Consider the following 22,584-nt stretch of genomic DNA (forward strand, 5'->3'; position numbering starts at 1 on the left):
AAATCGACACGAGTTACGAATTTTCCTTTCGCACTTGTATCGTACGACGTTTTTAAGTACAGGATGACCCTCTGAAGTTTCGACCTTACAATGAACCACTTTGCGCAGTAGTGCCAACAAAAAGCACCATCTCTACTGAAATAGTACATTACATCAGAGGCCGGGAAAATGAGGATTTCCGGCCAAGTGGGTATATCGGGTATATAGGGATACGAGGCCGGGAATCCGTTTTCACGTCGAGGCATGTATAGTGCTTTTCTCAAACATACAATATTTTATAAAAAAAAGTTACTTTGCAGGCCTAGGCCAAAAAATAATATGAAATCCCTTTACAGTCCTCTCGAGTTGTTGCGCCCAAAAAGCGATACTTCCCAGCCCATTTTACGTAAAGACAATATTTCATTGCATGTTTGAGAAAAATATATTTTTCCCCTCACTAGCTCGGAAACACGTGTTTTGTCCTTTAATACCAGCGGGTAAAAACGCATTTTATCCACTAGTGGATAAAGTAACTTGACCTTGAATAAAGTCAAATTAACTGCTTTAAAATTGATAAAAGTAGATGAATCTAGTAATAAAGATGATTTATCACCTGTGGAACTGCTGGAAGCAGTGATAAACGCATTTTTTGCGTTGTAGTTTCCTCGCTATAGTGAGGGGAAAAGTTTTGTGTTACACTCGGGTGCAAATGTATTTTACTTCTCGTGTGTTAAAAAACTCGCAAGTTCAGGATTCTATTCTCGAACCACTCGCTTCGCTCGTGGTTCAACTATAGAATCCTTTCACTTGCTCGTTTTTCAATTCCACACTCGGCGTTAAAATACAACTTTGCCCCCTTGTATAACAAATAACTATTTCTTCATTGCAGATATTGGTCTTGTGATGCGAGCGCTTTAGACCCTCAAGGCCAATTTGAACTATCATGCCTATATACAAATATCATCTTGCATATAATAATCACCGTTGTTGTGAATTTCGAAGCTAATATTGTACTAACATTCGGTTGAACTTGTGGTCATGACCTTCGGATTAAATAAACCACCTACCTATTCAGGTAACCGAACTTTGACTTTGACAGACGTTGATAGGCTTGAGGCTAGATATAAACTTTCTGTAAAGTTGGACCGAAACAGTGGGGCACAACTACCCCAACTGAAGGAAGAATGACAAGGTTCAAGTCAAGGTCGGACTAGGAACCTTAAAGCTAATTCAAATTTACGGATTTTTTTTTAAATATGGTCTTGATGCTGAACCTATATTTAAAATTCAATTGCTAATGTTGGTAAGCATTAGAAATAATAAAACAAATTAGAAATAATAAAAAAGAAACCATGTTATCAATGTGTTGCCAGCTCCATTTTTTTTGAAATTGCCACGTTTTTTCGGGATCAACTTTCATTAGCCAGACTCTAAGAATATTTTATAATTCAGGGTTAAAAAAAATACAATAAAAAAATCAAAATCATAACTAAACCCAAAACCCATAACACAACCCATACAATCAAAAATAGTTCGTGATCAGCAGCGCATACTTCGTCAAGTGGACATAAAACAAATCAGCTACAGGCTTTGTCATTTGACTTATTGTCCATCATGACGTTCGCAAGGAGAAATTGAAGAGATTTATACAGCATGAACAATTTGACAAGATACCTAACATCTATAAAAACATTATATTTGTACATACATAAGGCATGGGACATTTACAATTTACAAGCATTGTGACCTCCGACTTCTCCTATTTCATGGAGAGAAGACAACTCTAAAATATGCAAAATGCTCAAGCTTCCGCAACCGGCCGGAGATCAAATTTTACTTCCAACTACAAAGCTGGAATTTATCGCGGCTGTTAAATATTTAAGGGGGACAAAACGGCACTTTTGCCGCGCTGAGTTCTGCTGATGCAGCGTAGTGATGTTCCGGGAATATTCTTACGGAAAATAGTTTTTTGGAAACGGAAAATAAATTGTACGGAAAAGTTTGGACGAGTCAAAACGAATTCACGTTGTTAGCATAATATACGTATTTATAAGGCTTATTTTTTAACACATTTTGATAACATTGACGTGATGACGAAGGAGCTCATTGTTTAAGATCGATAATATGTGAACGGGAACATATTGATTCAACTATTTTTTTAAATTAAGATTGAAAAATGACTTTGATTAAATCGATAATTTTTTGTCATGAAATATACACAATTGTGAAAATGAATTACATAATGAATAAAGACTAAGAATAACACCATTTAGACATTATGAAATTGAAATCGAAATTCCAACAACTTAATAAATAAATATTGGGGACACCTTACACAGATCAACTTAGCCCCAAACTAAGCAAAGCTTGTACCTACTATGGGTGCTAAGCGACGATATGCATACTTAAATAGATAAATACATACTTATATACAATTATACATATAATACATCCATGACTCAGGAACTAATATCTGTGCTCATCACACAAATGCCCTTACCGGGAGTCGAACCCAGGACCTCGGCTTAGCAGGCAGGATCACTACACTACCGACTGAGCCAGACCGGTCGTCATTTCGGGTATTTATCCCAACGTTTCCAATTCTCACCAAGAGGCGACACCAAGAGGCGACAGACATTGTAGTGACGGCTTGTAAAAGGTGCAAAGCTTGCATTTAATCTCACTCCTCTGATTTTATCGCCGGTAACTTTAACGGCTTCTGTCGACATTTCCCGAATTTCCTGCCCATCACTAACGCAGACTTTCAACACTTGTATTAAGAATGCAGATTATTGCAGCAACCCTTACAAAACATCACCGGCTTTAAGCGTCACTATATAGAACAGGGTTTACTTTGGCTTAAGCGCGAAATATTGTCACTAAAGCAAAATGCACTTTATGCTTAAGTGTTAGGGCGGGGGATTGCATGTGTGGGGGATTGACGAAGTAAGCCATTAGTGCAGTGAACAATAAAGTTTAGTTAGTGGAGGAAATGCTAATAAAGTTTTAAGTTCCGAGGCGGGCTTGAGATAGGGATGGGAAAAACTCGAACCTTTTGTCCCCTTGTAACATGAGATTCGACTCGGCAAGAATAGATTCATTGGATGAGCATTTCTTTTTTTTTTGCCACTTTTATGAAGTGTGATATTTTTGAAAAAAAAAAAATGCTATTTCTACTCAGAATTACTAGCTAAAAATTGTTCCATACGATTTTTTCTTATTTTGTTACCATTTTCCGTACATGTTGTATGGGGTAACAAAAGAGGAAAGTAACAAAAATGTATAGAAATTCTGGGACACTTTTTGTCTCCCAGTGAGATTGAAAGTACTCGTGATTCTGAGTACAATTAATTCTATCATCATCTTCCTTGCGCTATCCCGGCATACGTCGCCGCTCACAGGAGCCTGGATCGTTTAGACAATTAATTACAAGATTTGGCGTAGACACTAGTTTTTACGAATGATATTTGACCTTCTAACCCGAACTGGGCCTTATTGGAATGTTTTTCCTTCACCGAAAAGCGCCTGACAATTATCAAATGACATTTCGCACATAAGTTCCGAAAACTCATTGGTACCAGCCGGTGTTAGAACCCGCGACCTCCGGATTGAAAGTCGCACGCTCTTACCGCCAAGCCACCAGCTGAGTCTCAAGTCGTATTGAGAATATTCAATTTTTTCCTTTAATATAAAAACATGAAGTCTTGAGTCCATCCAGTAAGTATCCTACACTATCCGAAGATTCTCGATTGGTTGAGGTGACTACGCTAAAAGCGACTTAAATGACGTTGTCGGATTAAATCTCGGCGTTCTACCTACGTTCTGCCCCGTGTGGTGACGGGTTAAGAACTTCACCACCCCCTTTCTTCCCGTGGGTGTCGTAGAAGGCGACTGTGGGATATGGGTTAAAGTGTGGCGTAGGCGAGAGGCTGGCAACCTGTCACTGCAATGTCACAGTTTCGTTTTCTTTCAACCCCTTATTTGCCAAGAGTGGCACTGAAACCTGAGTAGTTTCATGTGCTCTGCCTACCCCTTCATGGGACACAGGCGTGATTGTATGTATGTATGTATGTAGCTTTTGCCCACGGCTTCGCTCGCATTCGTAAATTGCGGAATGCTCCATACAAACTTCCACCTCCCATTTTAGGGAAGTGGGGGTTAGAAAGATACAAAAAGTAGCCTTTGTCACTCTCCACCCCTTCAACTATCTCCAATTAAAGAATCACGTCAATACATCGCTCCGTTTTGCCGTGAAAGACGGACAAACGAACAGACACACAAGTTTTCCCATGTATAATATTAGTATGGATGAAGTCTCGAGTCTAGTATCCAACACTATCCGAAGATTCTCGAGAGGATGAGGTGACGGCGTTAAAAGCGACTTAAACGACGTTGTCTAATTAAATCTCGACGTTCTATCCGCGTGCTTTATATACGACATTACTTGGTGAAGCTAGCAATGAAGAAGTCAATGGAAATGAGTGTCGAGGTTGGATTTTTATATATCAAGATTATAAAATGAAGCGGACGGAGTGGCGAAAGTGCGTTGGATATGGTCACAAGTTCGTCGATGAGACGTCATTTTCATTTTCATTATGTCACTCTCGCATAGGTCTCTTTAGTCATCAAAAGCGTTATTGTCTCTCGTCTCTCGGACTTTGCACCATAAATCGTCTGAAATAGACGCTGAGGCCAGAATGGAATGTATCATCTAAGTGCAGTAAAAATTAGAGGGCTCGAAAGAATAAACTCTCAAATTAAATTTCTTCAATGGCGTTTTCATGCACTCTCACGAATGTGACATCATATTAATACCTGATATCATATTTCCCATATTCCCAGCACCAAACTTGATGCTAGTGCGGCTGCATCTTCGGCTGAAGACTTTAAACGTCGGGAGTATGTTACCCTAGGCAGTAAATAAACAAATAAACATGTGGCGACCATCTACATTAATGTATAGCCGCCTTTATAAAATACAACAGCAACACCGAGCTGTCATGTTGACACTCGTCGAAAACTAGATCTAGAGAAATTACAACACGTGTAATTTATGATTGTCCAAAACTAAGATTTGTCGACGTAATCCAAATAAACGGATTTGTATCCCATACACGGTTGTTGTTAATGTTCCTGCCATCATCTCATCGCACTCCCAAAAATATTATAGGACATTCTTACACAGCTACATATTTGCGGCGTTTGGGGATTGAAACCCTAGGGCCATGTGTGCGTCACCTCTATGACTAAAGAGCTGGCCGATATTTCGCTGAGCGGATCCAGCGGGGCAATGCGGCCAGCCTTCTGGGCGTGGGCACTCTACCTAACGACGAGAACTTAGACAGAGAAGGCCCATGGTAAGCTCGAAAACATCCATGACTCAGGAACAAAATATCTGTGCTCATCAAAAATAAATGCCCTTACCGGGATTCGAACCCGGGACCGCGGTGCAGCAGGCAGGGTCACTACCGACTGCGCCAGACCACTCATATTCATGACATCTTAATTTAGTCGCAAAACACATCGCTTGCTGCGTTTTGTAACCATTCCTAACGAGCCATAAATATTCTCCATACATCACCATGCCATTGTAAGTTTAATGGATTAGACAAGTAGGTACATTAAGGCGTTTTAAATAACAGATTAGAGTTTTCTTCAAAATGTTGACTGATTTATGTTATAAATCGACATGAGCGAATGGGTTAATAGAGCATTTCTTTTTTTTTTTTGCAACTTTTATGAAATGTGATATTTTTGAAAAAAAAAAAAAATGCTATTTCTACTCAGAATCACTAGCTTTTCAATCCTAGTAGTTAAAAAAATTGTCCCATACTATTTTTTCCTATTTTCTTACCATATTACGTACATGTTGTGTGGGGTAACAAAAGAGGAAAGTAACAAAAATTTATGGAAATTCTGGGACACTTTTTGTCTCCCAGTGAGATTGAAAGTACGTGATTCTGAGTACAATTGACCTAAAATTCCCTAAAAAGATCAAAATAAAAAAAAAATGGCAAAAAAAAAGAAATGCTCAATAATTGGCACAATCTGTCATTAAAAGTAATATATTTTGATATCAAATCAATGAAAAATGTCGGACAAAACTCCTCTCGCAAACCCTGTCGGTATACGTATGAAGGTAATTGCTTACGTAGTTACGTACTGACTATTTAACAAAAGTCAAGCACTCGTAGGTACTTAGGTCATTTAACAAAGAATTCTTAAAGATTTCTGGATTTTAGTCAAAAACTCTTCAAATATATGTTCTAAGAACAAATTACATTATTTTCACAGAAGACACTTTAATTTGTATTTTGAGCAGTCAAACTACTATTAACTAAAAACTGAAATAAATGTCATATGCCAAGGAAAACTGATCAAGGCATCTAAATGTCCAAAACTTAGCTAGTTATCCAGCTTTGCACATTTGGATGCCTTCATCATTTCTTTGTATTTTACATTTATTTCAAATAAATGTAAAATACGGTCCGGATCGTACCTGGTCCAACAGATCTCATTGGCTATTCAGCGTGGTAACGCTGCCGGTGTGATGGGGACATTTGAACCGGGTACGATTCGGGACGGTTTCATTTAGCTTAAAGTTATTATTTTATGTGTGACGAAGCCTGTTGCGGATATCATCATTGGTTTGTTTGACGAAGCATGTTGTTGATTTGGATTTGTGGCCACATGACGAAGCCTGCGTTGCGGATGAATTTTCGCATGGGAGTAGTGTTAAGTACTGTTTTATTTTAAGGTTGGAAGTGTAATTTTTAGTATCTAATAAATATTTCAAATATATCTTTATAACTTCTGTTACCATAAAATATTGATCAAACTATTGTTAACTATTAATTAATCGCATTCCCACAACCATCGGTATCCAAACAAATGTAACCGCAACCAGTAATTAGGCCTCAACTAGTTGGTGTCGTATCTGCGGTGATAGTGCGGCGTATCGCTTTCGTTTGGCGTCGGAGAAATGCCACGGGGCCAGGGTAACTCCATTGGTTTGCTTATGTATTTACAACAGACACGGGACTTCCGGTTCGAACGCCATCTTAGCGGTATCGTGTCGTGAATAATTTCTCCTTTTACTCATTAATGTTGTTTACATACATACATACAATCACGCCTGTATCCCATAAAGGGGTCGTGCCACTCTTGGCAAATAAGGGGTTGAAAACGAAACTGTGACATTGCAGTGACAGGTTGCCAGCCTCTCGCCTACGCCACAATTTAACTATCCCATAGTCGCCTTTAGGGGGTGGTGTTAACCCGTCACCACACAGGTAATTAATGTTGTTTAAAGTGTAATATCGATAGCTTATTATGCAGTAAACTAATTTTATAGTGAGAAGCTGATGAAGAATTAATCTCGAAACGCGTTTAGCCACTTTTTTGTCGTCAACGACCGATAGTCCACGTGCCCTTGTAAAATCTAGCTATCAATTTACAAGTGCCAACTACCGAACATTGTCGTACTTACCGTACCAAAATCAATAACAATTTGATTATATTACCTTGACACTGGCAAAATAGTCCCACCAATGGACTGAGGACATTTAATTTTAAAAAAATTCAATTACAACAGACACAGTGTCTACACTATCGTCTTTTAAACATCGTATACTAGTCTTTTATCAAGGATGGCTCACTCCACGATTCCTTTGCCGAGATACAATGCATATGCCGACGGCCGCGTATTCGCGGCCCGTTCAGTGGTGACGACCTTCGCACGGCGCAATTAACTCAATGTCGGCTGCTCGCGTGCGGTCCGTTTGTTAATACATACATACATACAATCACGCCTGTTTCCCAGAGGGGTAGGCAGAGATCACGGATTTCCATTTACTACGATCCTGACAAATCACTTTCGCTTCACACACTTTCATAACGTTTCTCATACACGCTCGTCGGTTTCGAGTACTTCTGACCTGGCCTTTTTGCAATATTTCCCCGATTTGAACAAGAAAAGTTCGCCTAGGTCTTTCACTTACAACTGACCCTTCCACTCTTTTTTCATATACTTTCTTCGTTACTCTCCTCTCATCCATCATCTCTCCGTTTGTTAATGTAGGTAAGAATTATGAGAGGCGGCATTTTGTGAACATCAAAGCAGTGAGCCTTCTGTTCTTGTACTGTATACAATAAAATTATACTATATTGATTTAAACTGATACGATTTTTCTCATATTTTTACTGAAGACGCGACATAGACTATAGCTGGGTCATTTGTTGGTCGGTTACTCCGATTGAAAAACAAAAATAGCGATAACAAACTTAAATAAAAGTGCGGGTAGATTGAAAAACTCGTACAGATAGAAGACGTTGATACAACTCCCCGCCAGTCTGCCTGTGAGTTCTGTGTAACGTGAGGCCAAATATAAACGTAAATTACACGCGATTAAGTCACGTTTACATTAAAAATATAACTAACATTATAAATAGTGTGATTGTACCACACAATCATGTCATATTATATATCATAGATCAAGAAAAAGTTTCTACTTAGCCTGTTAAATGATCTCAGTAAAATCCATTGACTTGTCCCATAATCGTAGCTTGCAGCTTTCGGCCGTCAGTAAGTTGAAGTCAACAAAAACATAAATTAAAATTTTGAAAAAACCCCCGACCGCGACATAATATACCGATTTTCATGAAACATGGCTAAGAACACTCCCGACTAACTCAGCTTTCAGACAAAAAAAAAACTAAATCGGAATCGGTTCATCCGTTAGGGACACACACACAGACATACAAACAGGCAGACAGACAGACACACACACAGACAGACACGTCAGACTTATAACACCCCGTCGTTTTTGCGTCGGGGGTTAAAAACGCCTCGTTACGTGATATTTAATTGCACCAACACAAATATATTAGTTAACATTATATTAAATGCAAGTTTCATACAAGTTTAAATCCTCTTAATTATTGACAGAACAAGACTTCACAGCGTCAAACGTTGAAAGCGTAGTGTCTTTACTCCAAGTTTAGATCTGGCTTATTTACCAAGTCACACGAAACAGGACCTTATCCCGTTCGAATAAAGCATAAGTTACGGTGGCGTTGTGTTGTTGGGCGCCCACTGTTGCGTGAGTATTGCCTAGGGATCGTTAGCGGCTGAGGCTCTATTCGAGACGTTTTAATGACATGACTTGTTCATATTTCTAGGCATATATTAAGTGAGTCATCGTTAAAAGACTGGATCTTTACTGGCGTGGACACAAGCGGATATGGCTCATGAGTCATGTTATGAGAGCCTGAGGTCCGCTTTGAAAAGTAATCTATTTATTTATTTTTTTATTTATTAGGCACACAAAACAACTGAAAGCCGTATACCTGTTTGCCACCGACGTGGTATAAAAAAAGCTGACATTTACAACATGAAATAAAATAATATACACATAGGTTTTAAGTTAGAGTGCCACCCAAAATATGTATGCGCAGCATGAAATAAACACATATATCGAACGAAACTATTTACAGTGTAGGTACATGTTGCTTGTTATAATCACAAGATTTGTCAAAGATGCTAGTTTTTTACGAAAGCGACTGCCATCTTACCTTTCCACCCAGAGTGTAATCAACTAAAATAATATATTTGAAATATTACGGAGTATAATCCACATATTTCCGTCATTGAACTACAAAATAATGATATTCCTTGGTATTTTCCTTATAACTGGGTTATCCCTGTAGGTAGTAAGTATTTTTATATGCATATAACTATACCTATTAGTTTGTTATGTAGTTTTTATTTATTTTTAGATTTAACTTTAGTTTTAATGGTATGTTTAATATTTTGTTACTTATGTTTAATTGTCAGTCAAATAATAGTTCTTTGACACATGTTAGGTAGCTAAAATAACATGAGTCTTCAGAAACATTTATTTGTAAAATAAGCTCTTGAACCAACAACTTAGAAAAGTTATTTATTTAACCTGTAGTTAGTTGCAGGTCACGCCAAATTTGGAGTATTATAATAATATATGTACTTACATTTTAACTATATTTATGCTTGGTATCTCTAACCTCCGCATGTACCGGGTGAGTGGAGAGATAGGTGCATATCTCTTATTATGGTTCTACTTTCTGTATTTTCCATTTGCTCCGCACTCGATGAAGCAATGCCATGAGTTAGCGTTTTACTTAATATGTCTAATTGAGCTGTTGCGCGCTGACCCTAACAAAGCGTGGATTGCACTTTCTTTGACACGTCTCCCGACATCTACAAAGAGAAGTTAACTGTGACCACAATGTCACAAGTTTATATTAGAACGTGTGGAATAGCGCCGTGGCGCGCTGACCCTAACAAAGCGTGGATTGCACTTTCTTTGACACGTCTCCCGACATCTACAAAGAGAAGTTAACTGTGACCACAATGTCACGAGTTTATGTTAGAACGTGTGGAATAGCGCCGTGGCGCGCTGACCCTAACGAAGCGTGGATTGCACTTTCTTTGACATGCCTCCCGACACCTACAGAGAGAAGTTAACTGTGACCACAATGTCACAAGTTTATATTAGAACGTGTGGAATAGCGACGTTGCGCGCTGACCCTAAAGAAGCGTGGATTGCACTTTCTTTGACAAGTCTTGCGACACCTACAGAGAGAAGTTAACTGAGACCACAATGTCACGAGTTTATATTAGAACGTGTGGAATAGCGCCGTGGCGCGCTGACCCTAACGAAGCGTGGATTGCACTTTCTTTGACACATCTCCCGACACCTACAGAGAGAAGTTAACTGTGACCACAATGTCACGAGTTTTTTTTTATACTACGTCGGTGGCAAACAAGTATACGGCCCGCCTGATGTAAAGCGGTCACCGTAACCTATGGACGCCTGCAACTCAAACAGTGTCACATGCGCGTTGCCACCCCATTAGAAACTTGTACATTCCCTTTTGCTGTGTTAAGTACACAGCAAAAAGGAGTGTACAAGTTCTAAGGAGGGTTCGGGTTGCCGACGACTCAAAGGACAATAGACGGAACAAGTTAGTTCCGTAAGTCCTCCCGTCATCAGCTCACCGCACCCTCGTTGAGCTCTGGCAACCTTACTCACCGACAGGAACACAACACTATGAGTAGGGTCTAGTGCTATTTGGATTTATATTAGAACGTGCGGAATAGCGCCGTGGCGCGCTGACCCTAACGAAGCGTGGATTGCACTTTCTTTGACACGCCTCCCGACACCTACAGAGAGAAGTTAACTGTGACCACAATGTCACGAGTTTATATTAGAACGTGTGGAATAGCGCCGTGGCGCGCTGACCTTAACGAAGCGTGGATTGCACTTTCTTTGACACATCTCCCGACACCTAATACAGAGAGAAGTTAACTGTGACCACAATGTCACGAATTTATATTAGAACGTGTGGAATAATAGCGCCGTGGCGCGCTGACCCTAACGAAGCGTGGATTGCACTTTCTTTGACACGCCTCCCGACACCTACAGAGAGAAGTTAACTGTGACCACAATGTCACGAGTTTATATTAGAACGTGTGGAATAGCGCCGTGGCGCGCTGAGCCTAACGAAGCGTGGATTGCACTTTCTTTGACACATCTCCCGACACCTAATACAGAGAGAAGTTAACTGTGACCACAATGTCACGAGTTTATATTAGGTAGTAAAAGGCATACCTGTTTTATGTCCTTTCTTTACAGACACAGCCAAAGCGCACTTGTTGATCTCGTGTCCGCGTTTTCGCAATTTATTGCCGCATCGTAACTTGTGGGTATAATTGTTGTAACCCAATCGTCACTTATATAGGTGATAACTGTATGCATATTGTTTCTTGGCACTTCGGAGCACACACGCTTCGGCAACGTAAACGCTTTTGTACAAAGAACTTAATCAATGTATTATTGCACTTATTTTTCCGTGTAACGAGTTAACGTTATGCTTGTTCCATGTAGTTATTACTTTTTTAGCAGATTGAACTGTTTGAAATGTAGAATTGTAATTTTATATCAATCGTGAAACGTGCAACATGGTTTTCGTTTTCTCAGTTCTCAAATGTCATATGAATGTCATCATGACACCTAACCCATCGTGCAGCGCGCAGGCGCAACAAGATGGCGTCGACCCAAGAATGACAAATGGGCGCGTTCAAGTTATATTAAGGCCGTGTTGCACGTTTGCGTCCGTGGCCCACAAATGGTGTCGCCGGAAGACCAGCGCTGACTGTATGGTTAGCATTATGCTGAGGCGGGACCATTTCGTGGTAAACGATAATTTTTATATTATGTTTTAATAATTAAATGTTTGTATTTTTAATACCTATTGTAATTTACCACGAATAAACGATTTCTATTCTATTCTATTCTATTCTATTCTATATTAGAACGTGTGGAATAGCGCCGTGGCGCGCTGACCCTAACGAAGCGTGGATTGCACTTTCTTTGACACGCCTCCCGACACCTACAGAGAGAAGTTAACTGTGACCACAATGTCACGAGTTTATATTAGAACGTGTGGAATAGCGCTGTTGCGCGCTGACCCTAACGAAGCGTGGATTGCACTTTCTTTGACACGCCTCCCGACACCTACAGAGAGGAGTTAACTGTGACCACAATGTCACGAGTTTATATTAGAACGTGTGGAATAGCGCCGTTGCGAGCTGACCCTAACGAAGCGTGGATTGCACTTTCTTTGACACATCTCCCGACACCTAATACAGAGAGAAGTTAACTGTGACCACAATGTCACGAGTTTATATTAGAACGTGTGGAATAGCGCCGTAGCGCGCTGACCCTAACGAAGCGTGGATTGCACTTTCTTTGACACATCTCCCGACACCTAATACAGAGAGAAGTTAACTGTGACCACAATGTCACGAGTTTATATTAGAACGTCTGGAATAGCGCCGTGGCGCGCTGACCCTAACGAAGCGTGGATTGCACTTTCTTTGACACATCTCCCGACGTCTACAGAGAGAAGTTAACTGTGACCACAATGTCACGAGTTTATATTAGAACGTGTGGAATAGCGCCGTGGCGAGCTGACCCTAACGAAGCGTGGATTGCACTTTCTTTGACACATCTCCCCGACACCTACAGAGAGAAGTTAACTGTGACCACAATGTCACGAGTTTATATTAGAACGTGTGGAATAGCGCCGTGGCGCGCTGACCCTAACAAAGCGTGGATTGCACTTTCTTTGACACGCCTCCCGACACCTACAGAGAGGAGTTAACTGTGACCACAATGTCACGAGTTTATATTAGAACGTGTGGAATAGCGCCGTGGCGCGCTGACCCTAACAAAGCGTGGATTGCACTTTCTTTGACACGTCTCCCGACATCTACAAAGAGAAGTTAACTGTGACCACAATGTCACGAGTTTATATTAGAACGTGTGGAATAGCGCCGTGGCGCGCTGACCCTAACGAAGCGTGGATTGCACTTTCTTTGACACGCCTCCCGACACCTATAGAGAGGAGTTAACTGTGACCACAATGTCACGAATTTATATTAGAACGTGTGGAATAGCGCCGTGGCGCGCTGACCCTAACGAAGCGTGGATTGCACTTTCTTTGACACATCTCCCGACACCTAGGTACAGAGAGAAGTTAACTGTGACCACAATGTCACGAGTTTATATTAGAACGTGTGGAATAGCGCCGTGGCGCGCTGACCCTAAAGAAGCGTGGATGGCACTTTCTTTGACAAGTCTTGCGACACCTACAGAGAGAAGTTAACTGTGACCACAATGTCACGAGTTTATATTAGAACGTGTGGAATAGCGCCCTGGCGCGCTGACCCTAACGAAGCGTGGATTGCACTTTCTTTGACACGCCTCCCGACACCTACAGAGAGGAGTTAACTGTGACCACAATGTCACGAGTTTACATTAGAACGTGTGGAATAGCGCCGTGGCGCGCTGACCCTAACGAAGCGTGGATTGCACTTTCTTTGACACGCCTCCCGACACCTACAGCGAGAAGTTAACTGTGACCACAATGTCACGAGTTTATATTAGAACGTGTGGAATAGCGACGTTGCGCGCTGACCCTAAAGAAGCGTGGATTGCACTTTCTTTGACAAGTCTTGCGACACCTACAGAGAGAAGTTAACTGTGACCACAATGTCACGAGTTTATATTAGAACGTGTGGAATAGCGCCGTGGCGCGCTGACCCTAAAGAAGCGTGGATTGCACTTTCTTTGACAAGTCTTGCGACACCTACAGAGAGAAGTTAACTGTGACCACAATGTCACGAGTTTATATTAGAACGTGTGGAATAGCGCCGTGGCGCGCTGACCCTAACGAAGCGTGGATTGCACTTTCTTTGACACATCTCCCGACACCTAATACAGAGAGAAGTTAACTGTGACCACAATGTCACGAATTTATATTAGAACGTGTGGAATAGCGCCGTGGCGCGCTGACCCTAACGAAGCGTGGATTGCACTTTCTTTGACACGCCTCCCGACACCTACAGAGAGAAGTTAACTGTGACCACAATGTCACGAGTTTATATTAGAACGTGTGGAATAGCGCCGTTGCGCGCTGACCCTAACGAAGCGTGGATTGCACTTTCTTTGACACGCCTCCCGACACCTACAGCGAGAAGTTAACTATTATCACCTTGGTACATAACTATGGATGCTTTTTAACCCTTTTCCCTTCTAATGGGTTGGCAACGCGCATGTGACACTCCTTGAGTTGCAGGCGTCCATAGGTTACGGTGACCGCTTTCCATTAGGCGGACCGTATGCTTGTTTGCCACCAACATAGTATAAAAAAAGCATTTCGCTTGTTGTTTATCTGTGGTTTTTAGGGAGAGATATATTTTGATAAAATAATCGGAATATTGGGAATACATAGCCTACCTATAATGTAGTTAAAAGTGTTAAAACACAGACCATAATGTTAACGAAACAAACTACCCCCCTTGCGGTGGTTTATAGAAAATACAAATTTTATAACGCCAAGCTTTTCCACTCATAGAGGTTTCGGAGACGAAAAAGCTTCCAGTTGCAGAGGTAAAAATAAGAAATTTACAAAAAAATGGATTCCGCTTATAGAGGTCCCAAAATTCCACTTATAGAGGTAATTCGTTGCTAAGGGACTGGGACCGAGAACTTGGGTCCACTTAAAGAGGTTTTCCACTTACCCAGGTTCCACTTATCCAGTTTCCACTGTATATAGTTTTATACCTTTTAGAATACGTTACTCTATGGGAAAAACGTTACCACGTCATAAGTATTAACTGGTGTAGTCTAAATACAAACGGCCTTTTCAAGGCCAGGTGCCGTAGCCGAATGGAATTTCTGCGACGCGAAACGATAACGAAACGCCGCGAAAGGTAGTCTGGCTCTGTCACGCCAATACGCAAGAGCGATAGAAATAGATATCTACGAGCGTTTCGTTTCGTGAGCGTTTGTGCCATTCGGCTACGTACCCAGAGGATCCTTTTTTATGACTGGAAAGTTGAAGCCTAGACTTATATGTCTCTAAGCCTCTGTCCCGGGTCAGATCATACGACTCACTTAGCTGCGGTGGCCATTGCAGGATTAGCGGTGAACTTAATCGACCACTGTTTAAGGTAGAATTCCTACCACTAGATATCTGCGAATCAAAACCATAAAATATGAGGCTTCTGAATCAATATACCTTAAAATTGCTTCACAGTCTTCTCAATGGCCAGAGGTATCTTTTTACGGGTCTAGAAAGTTGAAGCCTAGACTTAGGTCTCTAAGCCTCTGTTCCGGGTTAGGTCATCCGACTCATTTAGCTGTGGCGGCCTTATTGCAGGATTTAGCGGTCGGCTTAATCAGCTAGGTCCTGGCTTAGACGGTTAAGGTGGCATTCCTGTTTCGTCGGTGATTCCGATGTGTTTTGTTCGGCGTTTGCAGTATGCGATTGTCATGGCTACCTAAGGTGACTTATTGATGACTTGCGATCGCGCGAAATTATTATCATACACACGATTTTTAGCACTGAGATTCTGTCTTCGTTCAATAGTGGACAAGGTAAGTATGTCTCCAGTTATGCTAATAATCTCCAAGTACCTATGGCCCAATTGCTAAGATTGCCCACTCACACTCTGACTTAGAACAACGCTATCGTGAGGTTGGACACATTTTTTTTAAAAATAGTTTTTCAATGTTTTTCGCTTATTCAGTATCTTACTGGCCTGTTTTAGTTGCCCACTGCTGGGCAAAGGCCTCCTCTCTTTTCCTCCACTCAGCCCCATCGTTTGCCTTTGCCCAGCATTGGAAAACTAAAACAGGCTAACAAAAAACAATTCTTACTTACATTGCGCTCGAATTCATCAAGGACAGAGGGTAAACAACCACCGCCGATTACCATGCCGATCAAAGTATTCTAAAAAGGCTGAATGAATTGCTTATGGCTTCTCGTTTATCGCTCGCGGTCAGACACCAGCTTAAGTACGCTGTTGTTGTATTAGGACTACACTGTTGATATACTAACGCGATTAAGCTAACCCATTTAACCTAGGATATAAATGTGGCATGTAGTTAATTGAGTGGCATACTTAGCGTAGCCTAAAAATGAGCTGGTGAAATACTAAATGTGCGGTTAAGGCCCGGGCGCTTAGGAACTCATTTAGTCTTGTTTGTTGGGTGTTTTCTTTGGTTAATTTATTATCCTCCTTGTTATAACAATACTTAGCTTAGCATTGGTGGACCTTAGTAATCTCATTCGTATTTACTTACTTATTTAATATTATAAATGGGAAAGTGTGTGGGTCTGTTTGTCCGTCTTTCACGGCAAAGCTAAGCAACGAATTGACGTGATTTTTTAAGGCATATAATTAACCGGGCAACTAAAATATTAAACGGGAAGTTAAGTCGGGCATACAATAATATAATTTGGCTGTGTTTTAATATTGTGGCGACAAAAAAAAATATATGAGCCTCAAATATTAAGCATCACTATTATTGAAAAAACGGCAGCAAATTTCAAGCGACAAAAATATTGCCTAGGAACATTAAACAATACTTTGGCGACTAAAATAATAATTGGCACCTAGTATTGTAAAGCGTAAGATTTTTAATATTTGTAGTCATATAGATGTTAGCACCTAAATAATTATACTTAGCTCATCGTTTAAAGTAGTATTTAAATTGCGGAGGCAACTAAAAAAATTACTGGGAAGTAGGTTTTTTTTAAAAAAACATATAAAATATAGCTGGCATGTAATTTGTTATATATATATATGTATTTGTATGTTTATGTATTGTATTTTATTTTTATGTGTGTAGTATATTGTTTTGCGTAGTATAGTTTGTGCTAGATTTCCTCTAAGTCTACATTTAGTACACCTACTTACAAGGTTAAATTTATTATTCTCCACTACCTAGGTTGTCTGGAAGAGATCGCTCTTTAGCGATAAGACCGCCTCTTGTTTTACCTCTTAAGTTGTTGTTTATACTTGCTATGTTGTTTCGTGTATTGAGGTGTGCAATAAAGAGTATTTGTATTGTATTGTATTGTATAAAATCGTTTCTTTATGGAAACGATGGTCCCATCGGAAAATCAGCGCTGGAAGTCACCAGCAACACGCTGAGATGAGGCCATTTCGTGGCACTTCATTCCTTTCCGTCTTGTTGTTATTATGTGTATTTTGTCTTGCCTGTGTTCACGAATAAATGTTTATTCTATTCTATTCTATTCTATTCAAACATGGTATTTGCGACCCGTAAACCACGAGTAGTATTTAAATATCTCTATAAGGGAACGCGTACCAAATCATTTTATAATAAATATACAGCAAAAAGGAGTGTATAAGCTTCTAATGGGTCGGTAACGCGCATATGATACCCCTTGAGTAGCAGGCGTCCATAGGTTACGGTGACCACTTTCCATCAGGCTGATCGTATGCTTGTTTACCACCGACATGGCATTTAAAAAAATTACCGTGATAATCGTATAGTATAATATTAGAGGTATAGGAGCAGAATTATTTTCTGCTAGCAGAAAAGTGGGTTAGTGTTAGGTTATTTTTTTAGTAGAATATAAGTCCTACCAAATTTGCTATGGCATAATTCTTAGGTACTTTGTATACCTTATTGGTCTTTTGCTTTCAATACCACTGTACACAGTGAAACTAAATATAGCCCATTTGAACTTGTTTTTGGCAAATTATGTAGTATACCGACACATCTAACAGATACTTTAGACCCATTATATAACCATAACGATTACCCATGCGAATTTAAATATAGGATTCAAAAGTCGCAATTAGATGCTAAGACAAATCTTTGTAAAAGTAAAGAGGTAAGAAAATACAGATACGACACTGATGTAAACACTGTAAAATATGCAGAAGGCGATTTAATTTTGGTAAAAAATGAAGCTCGCGCCAATAAATTGGACCCTTTATATTTAGGCCCATATAAGGTAGTTAAGGATATACAACCAAATGTAATCATTTTAGATAATAAAAATAAGCAAAATATATTGCACAAAAATAGGACTAAGCCATATGTTTCCTAAAAAAAAAACACACTCTCTATTATGTATTTTTTTTTAAATGAAGAGGGGGCGTGTGGTGTATGTGTATCTATAGATATATATGTCATGTATCATCCATGTATTGAGTAGTCTGTAAGTTGAGTTTGAACAATAAACACATGTAATCGAGCTCCGTATTTTATTGTTATTCCGCCAACCGTACAGAACTGTATATTTTATATTAATAGATAGCCGTTTTCCTATTAAACTGTCTCTCTTAAATTGTTTCCAATATAATAATTCAGTTGCCAAATAAATAGTTGGTACTCGCGTCTGAATAAACCGTAGCCGTAATGACATTAAAATGCTACCTCATATTGAAATAATTTGAGGCCCCATTTTAGTCGCCAAACTATTATATTTGATACCCATTTCTATGGTTATTTAGTCGCCCGGTTAAATACGTGCCATTTTTTAAGTAGAGATAGTTGAAAGGATGGAGAGTGACCATAGGCTACTTGTTTCTTTCTTACCCCCCCCCCCACACTTTCCTAAAATGGGGGGGGGGGTGGAATTTTATATGGAGCATTCTGCAAATTTCGAATTTTACACGCGAGCGAAGCCGCGGGTAAAAGCTAGGAGTAAGTAGCTGACAAATATGATTCGAGCCCTACACCCCAGCAGAGGGTAACAGGATTTGGAAGAAGAGAGAGAGATATATATTTTTAACGCACACTGTCGACAGAATGCGATCCAAATAAAGATTTGGAGATCACAGTTCGGTGCTACGAGCCTACGAGTATGTATAGACGGTTTAATTTAATTTTCCACGACTGTGGCTGCACTGCTGTACATAAAGCATTTTTGTGGGACAATGGTGAGCCCTAACGAACCCTGATTCGATTCAGCAGAATTGAACCAGATTCTCCAATGATCAATAAATCCACCAGCGAGATTTCATCAGCGCTTGGCATAATTCGTCGATGCATCATGGCTTTGCCCTAATAGAGTCGACGCCACATTATAACCCGACCGAACGAAGAAACGCATTAAGAACACAAAACTCACATAGTAAAACTGCTCTTTTCCAACTGGTAGCTTTATCCCGTCCTGCCAGATAAGTGCAGCCGCAACTTAATTAAATTCATTCGATAAATCTCCATTATAAAGGACGGCACAAATAAATTAAGCAACAATTTCGTTGGGTGCGATTCGGCTATTGTGGTTCCCCATCATTATTTAAGAGCTTCGCTCTTATCGAAGCGAGCGGTTAACGATTAACAAAGAACTATTTAGTATTTCGAAACATATTGAAAAAATTGTATTGATCGCCAGACTACATATTTGGTACTATTTTTTTATTTCTTTACAGATTTATGTAGGTTTTCTTATGTTGAGACATGTTTTTCGTGTAACGTATGTAGTATATTTCATCTATTGTGCCAATTGACATATGGCCTACTTACTGAATAAACGTTTGTATTTTGTATTACTTGTATCAACCGTACTCCGTTACAAGTCAAATATTTCCTGTTTCAAATACTCCTGTGTACGGTCAAAGAGGATCGAGTATTATAGAAAGTTACTGTCAAAGTAAAATGTGTAATCACACTGCATAAACTGCCATCTCTCGACACAAGCTTAAAACTTTTGGACCTCAGTTTTGACAATTTGGCCATATTGTTAACTTGATATGTGTTAAAATGTCAAATATTAATATTAGCGCCATCTAGCCTAGCGTTCTCCAAAGGTGTAACGCCATCTAGGCCACCGTACCTTTTTCTCTAGGGCCTTGAGGTACGTTTTTTCTTAGACTTTATCCGTCTATACGGAGTTACATATATGTCTTTGGTACGGTCAAATTTTGCAAAGTTCCCGTCAAATTACGGAGTTACCTTGTTAACCCTTTGACCCGCTGCAAGTATTCCAGTGACCCGCATTCTTTAACTCCGGACATTCATGTAGGGGGTTGAAGGAATTTGCATGTTGGAAGTTACCTTCATCCATGTCGTGCTAATCTTGGCTAATTTAAAATTATTCTTTGCGCCTTAATTCAAAAATTCTTTTAACACTTCTTTTTACGGCCTCCTCGTCGGGTGTTGTCGAAAAGGAGTTGATATAAAGAAATAAAGTGACAGTAAGTCAGTGTCACGACAGAAAAAAAACGCATTATCGTATATTACATTTGTTGCGAAGGTTAATTCATTTATATAAATATTGGGGACACCTTACACAGGTCAACTTAGGCCCAAACTAAATAAAGCTTATACTATGGGTGCTAAGCGACAATATACATGCTTAAAATAAATAGATAAATACATACTAAGAAAACATCCATAACTCAGGAACAAATATCTGTGCTCATCACACAAATAAATGCCCTTACCGGGATTCGAACCCATGCAGGACCGCAGCTCAGCATTCGAACCCATGCAGGACCGCAGCTCAGCAGGCAGGGTCACTGCCGACTGAGCCATACCGGTCGTCATTAATTAAAGAGGATCCTCAAACTAAATAAAATACATAAAAATAAACAACCTAAGTACCTATATCAGTGAGTAAATATTTGGTAAGTTGTCAACATAACCCTGTTTCGGTTCACAGGTCCAAAAATATGGATTTTTGGTCCTGTGAACCGAAACAGGGTTATGTTAGACGAAGATGGACCGTATGTAAATTTTGTAACATGTACATTACCTATAAATTTTTCAAATAGACTTAATTGACCGAATCTTTTTATAAAAAATAAATAAATATTATAGGACATTCTTACACAGATTGACTGAGCCCCACGGTAAGCTCAAGAAGGCTTGTGTTGTGGGTACTCAGACAACGATATACATATATAATATATAAATACTTATATACATAGAAAACATCCATGACTCAGGAACAAATATCTGTGCTCATCACACAAATAAATGCCCTTACCGGGATTCGAACCCGGGACCGCGGCGCAGCAGGCAGGGTCACTACTGACTGCGCCAGACCGGTCGTCACCTTTTGATTGAACAAACGTAGTGACACTGTGAGTCAAGTGTGTTTAGACATATCATTGAGTGTGAATGCAACCAGTGATAACGCTGAAAGTGAACGCAGCCGACGCGCGCCAAGGAGGGTAGATCGCGCGCTGTCTACGCAACTTTGACATCCACCCGCCTTCTTCAGTTTTGCGTGATTATGATGCATGCAACTGCGTCGAAATATCGGGAGCTCGACAAAAATTAAAAAGGTAATCACGGTCTATATCCCGGTCAATATTAGTCTAATGAAAATAACCGTGAATCGATCAAAACTCTCAATTTGAAAATTAATTTCTATTTTAAGTTGTGATTTGCAGTTTCCCTTACCAGTTTCTTTCGTCATTCATTATTCAAATGTCACTTTCTGTATAATACAAGAGCCACGACATTGGTCTAAGCGCGACAGCGGTGAGCGGCGGCTATATATTGGAGCGAGACACAGCGATGGGACTTTTCATTCGCACGTATGGCTGCCGCTCACCGCTGTCGCGCTTAGACCAATGTCGTGGCTGGGCTGGTAAGGTTCAGCGGGACAAATCTCGACTGGGGGAACAATTGTAACTAATAAATGTTTTCCATTATTACACTATAATGTTGAGTTCTATATGTATCGATTTTTAACGATTATTTTTGTATGAAATTGTATATTAAAGACTCAATATTATTATGAACAATAATTACAACAATAAATTGCTCTGATAATTACTTAGGTTAGATTAAGATCATATCATAATATATATGTAATGAACTATTCATCAGAGCTTGTAATTAGGCCTACATGAATAAAGATATTTTGAATTGAATTGAATTGAATTATCCACTGAACACGCCTACCATAATATACAGAGTGGGGCCTGTAACAAAGGCGAAGAATTGAACTGTAGGCTATTCTCCTTATACTGATCAACATTTGTTCAGTGACTTTTAAAAATTATGAAGTCTTTAAAATTTTAATTTTTCATACAAAATAAATATTAGCTTCAATGTACGCCATTATTGTTGTCATTGACGTTGTCTGTCACACTTTAGACTTAACAGAATTCGCAATACATTACCTCTTAGAAAAAACTTTCAAGGGTGATAAAAATCAAAATACAAGTTATTTTTAAAAGTCGCCGAACAAATGTTGATCAGTATAAGGAGAATA

General features: G+C 39.7%; 1 protein-coding gene across 1 annotated transcript in view; it reads right to left on the reverse strand.

The window, feature by feature from the left end:
* The window catches only part of LOC125225550, a 41,364-nt gene that overhangs the window by 14,103 nt on the left and 4,677 nt on the right, over positions 1-22,584 (reverse strand). The window lies entirely within an intron of this gene.

The sequence above is a fragment of the Leguminivora glycinivorella genome, chromosome 4 (assembly GCF_023078275.1).
Source record: "Leguminivora glycinivorella isolate SPB_JAAS2020 chromosome 4, LegGlyc_1.1, whole genome shotgun sequence".
Lineage (NCBI taxonomy): Eukaryota > Metazoa > Arthropoda > Insecta > Lepidoptera > Tortricidae > Leguminivora > Leguminivora glycinivorella.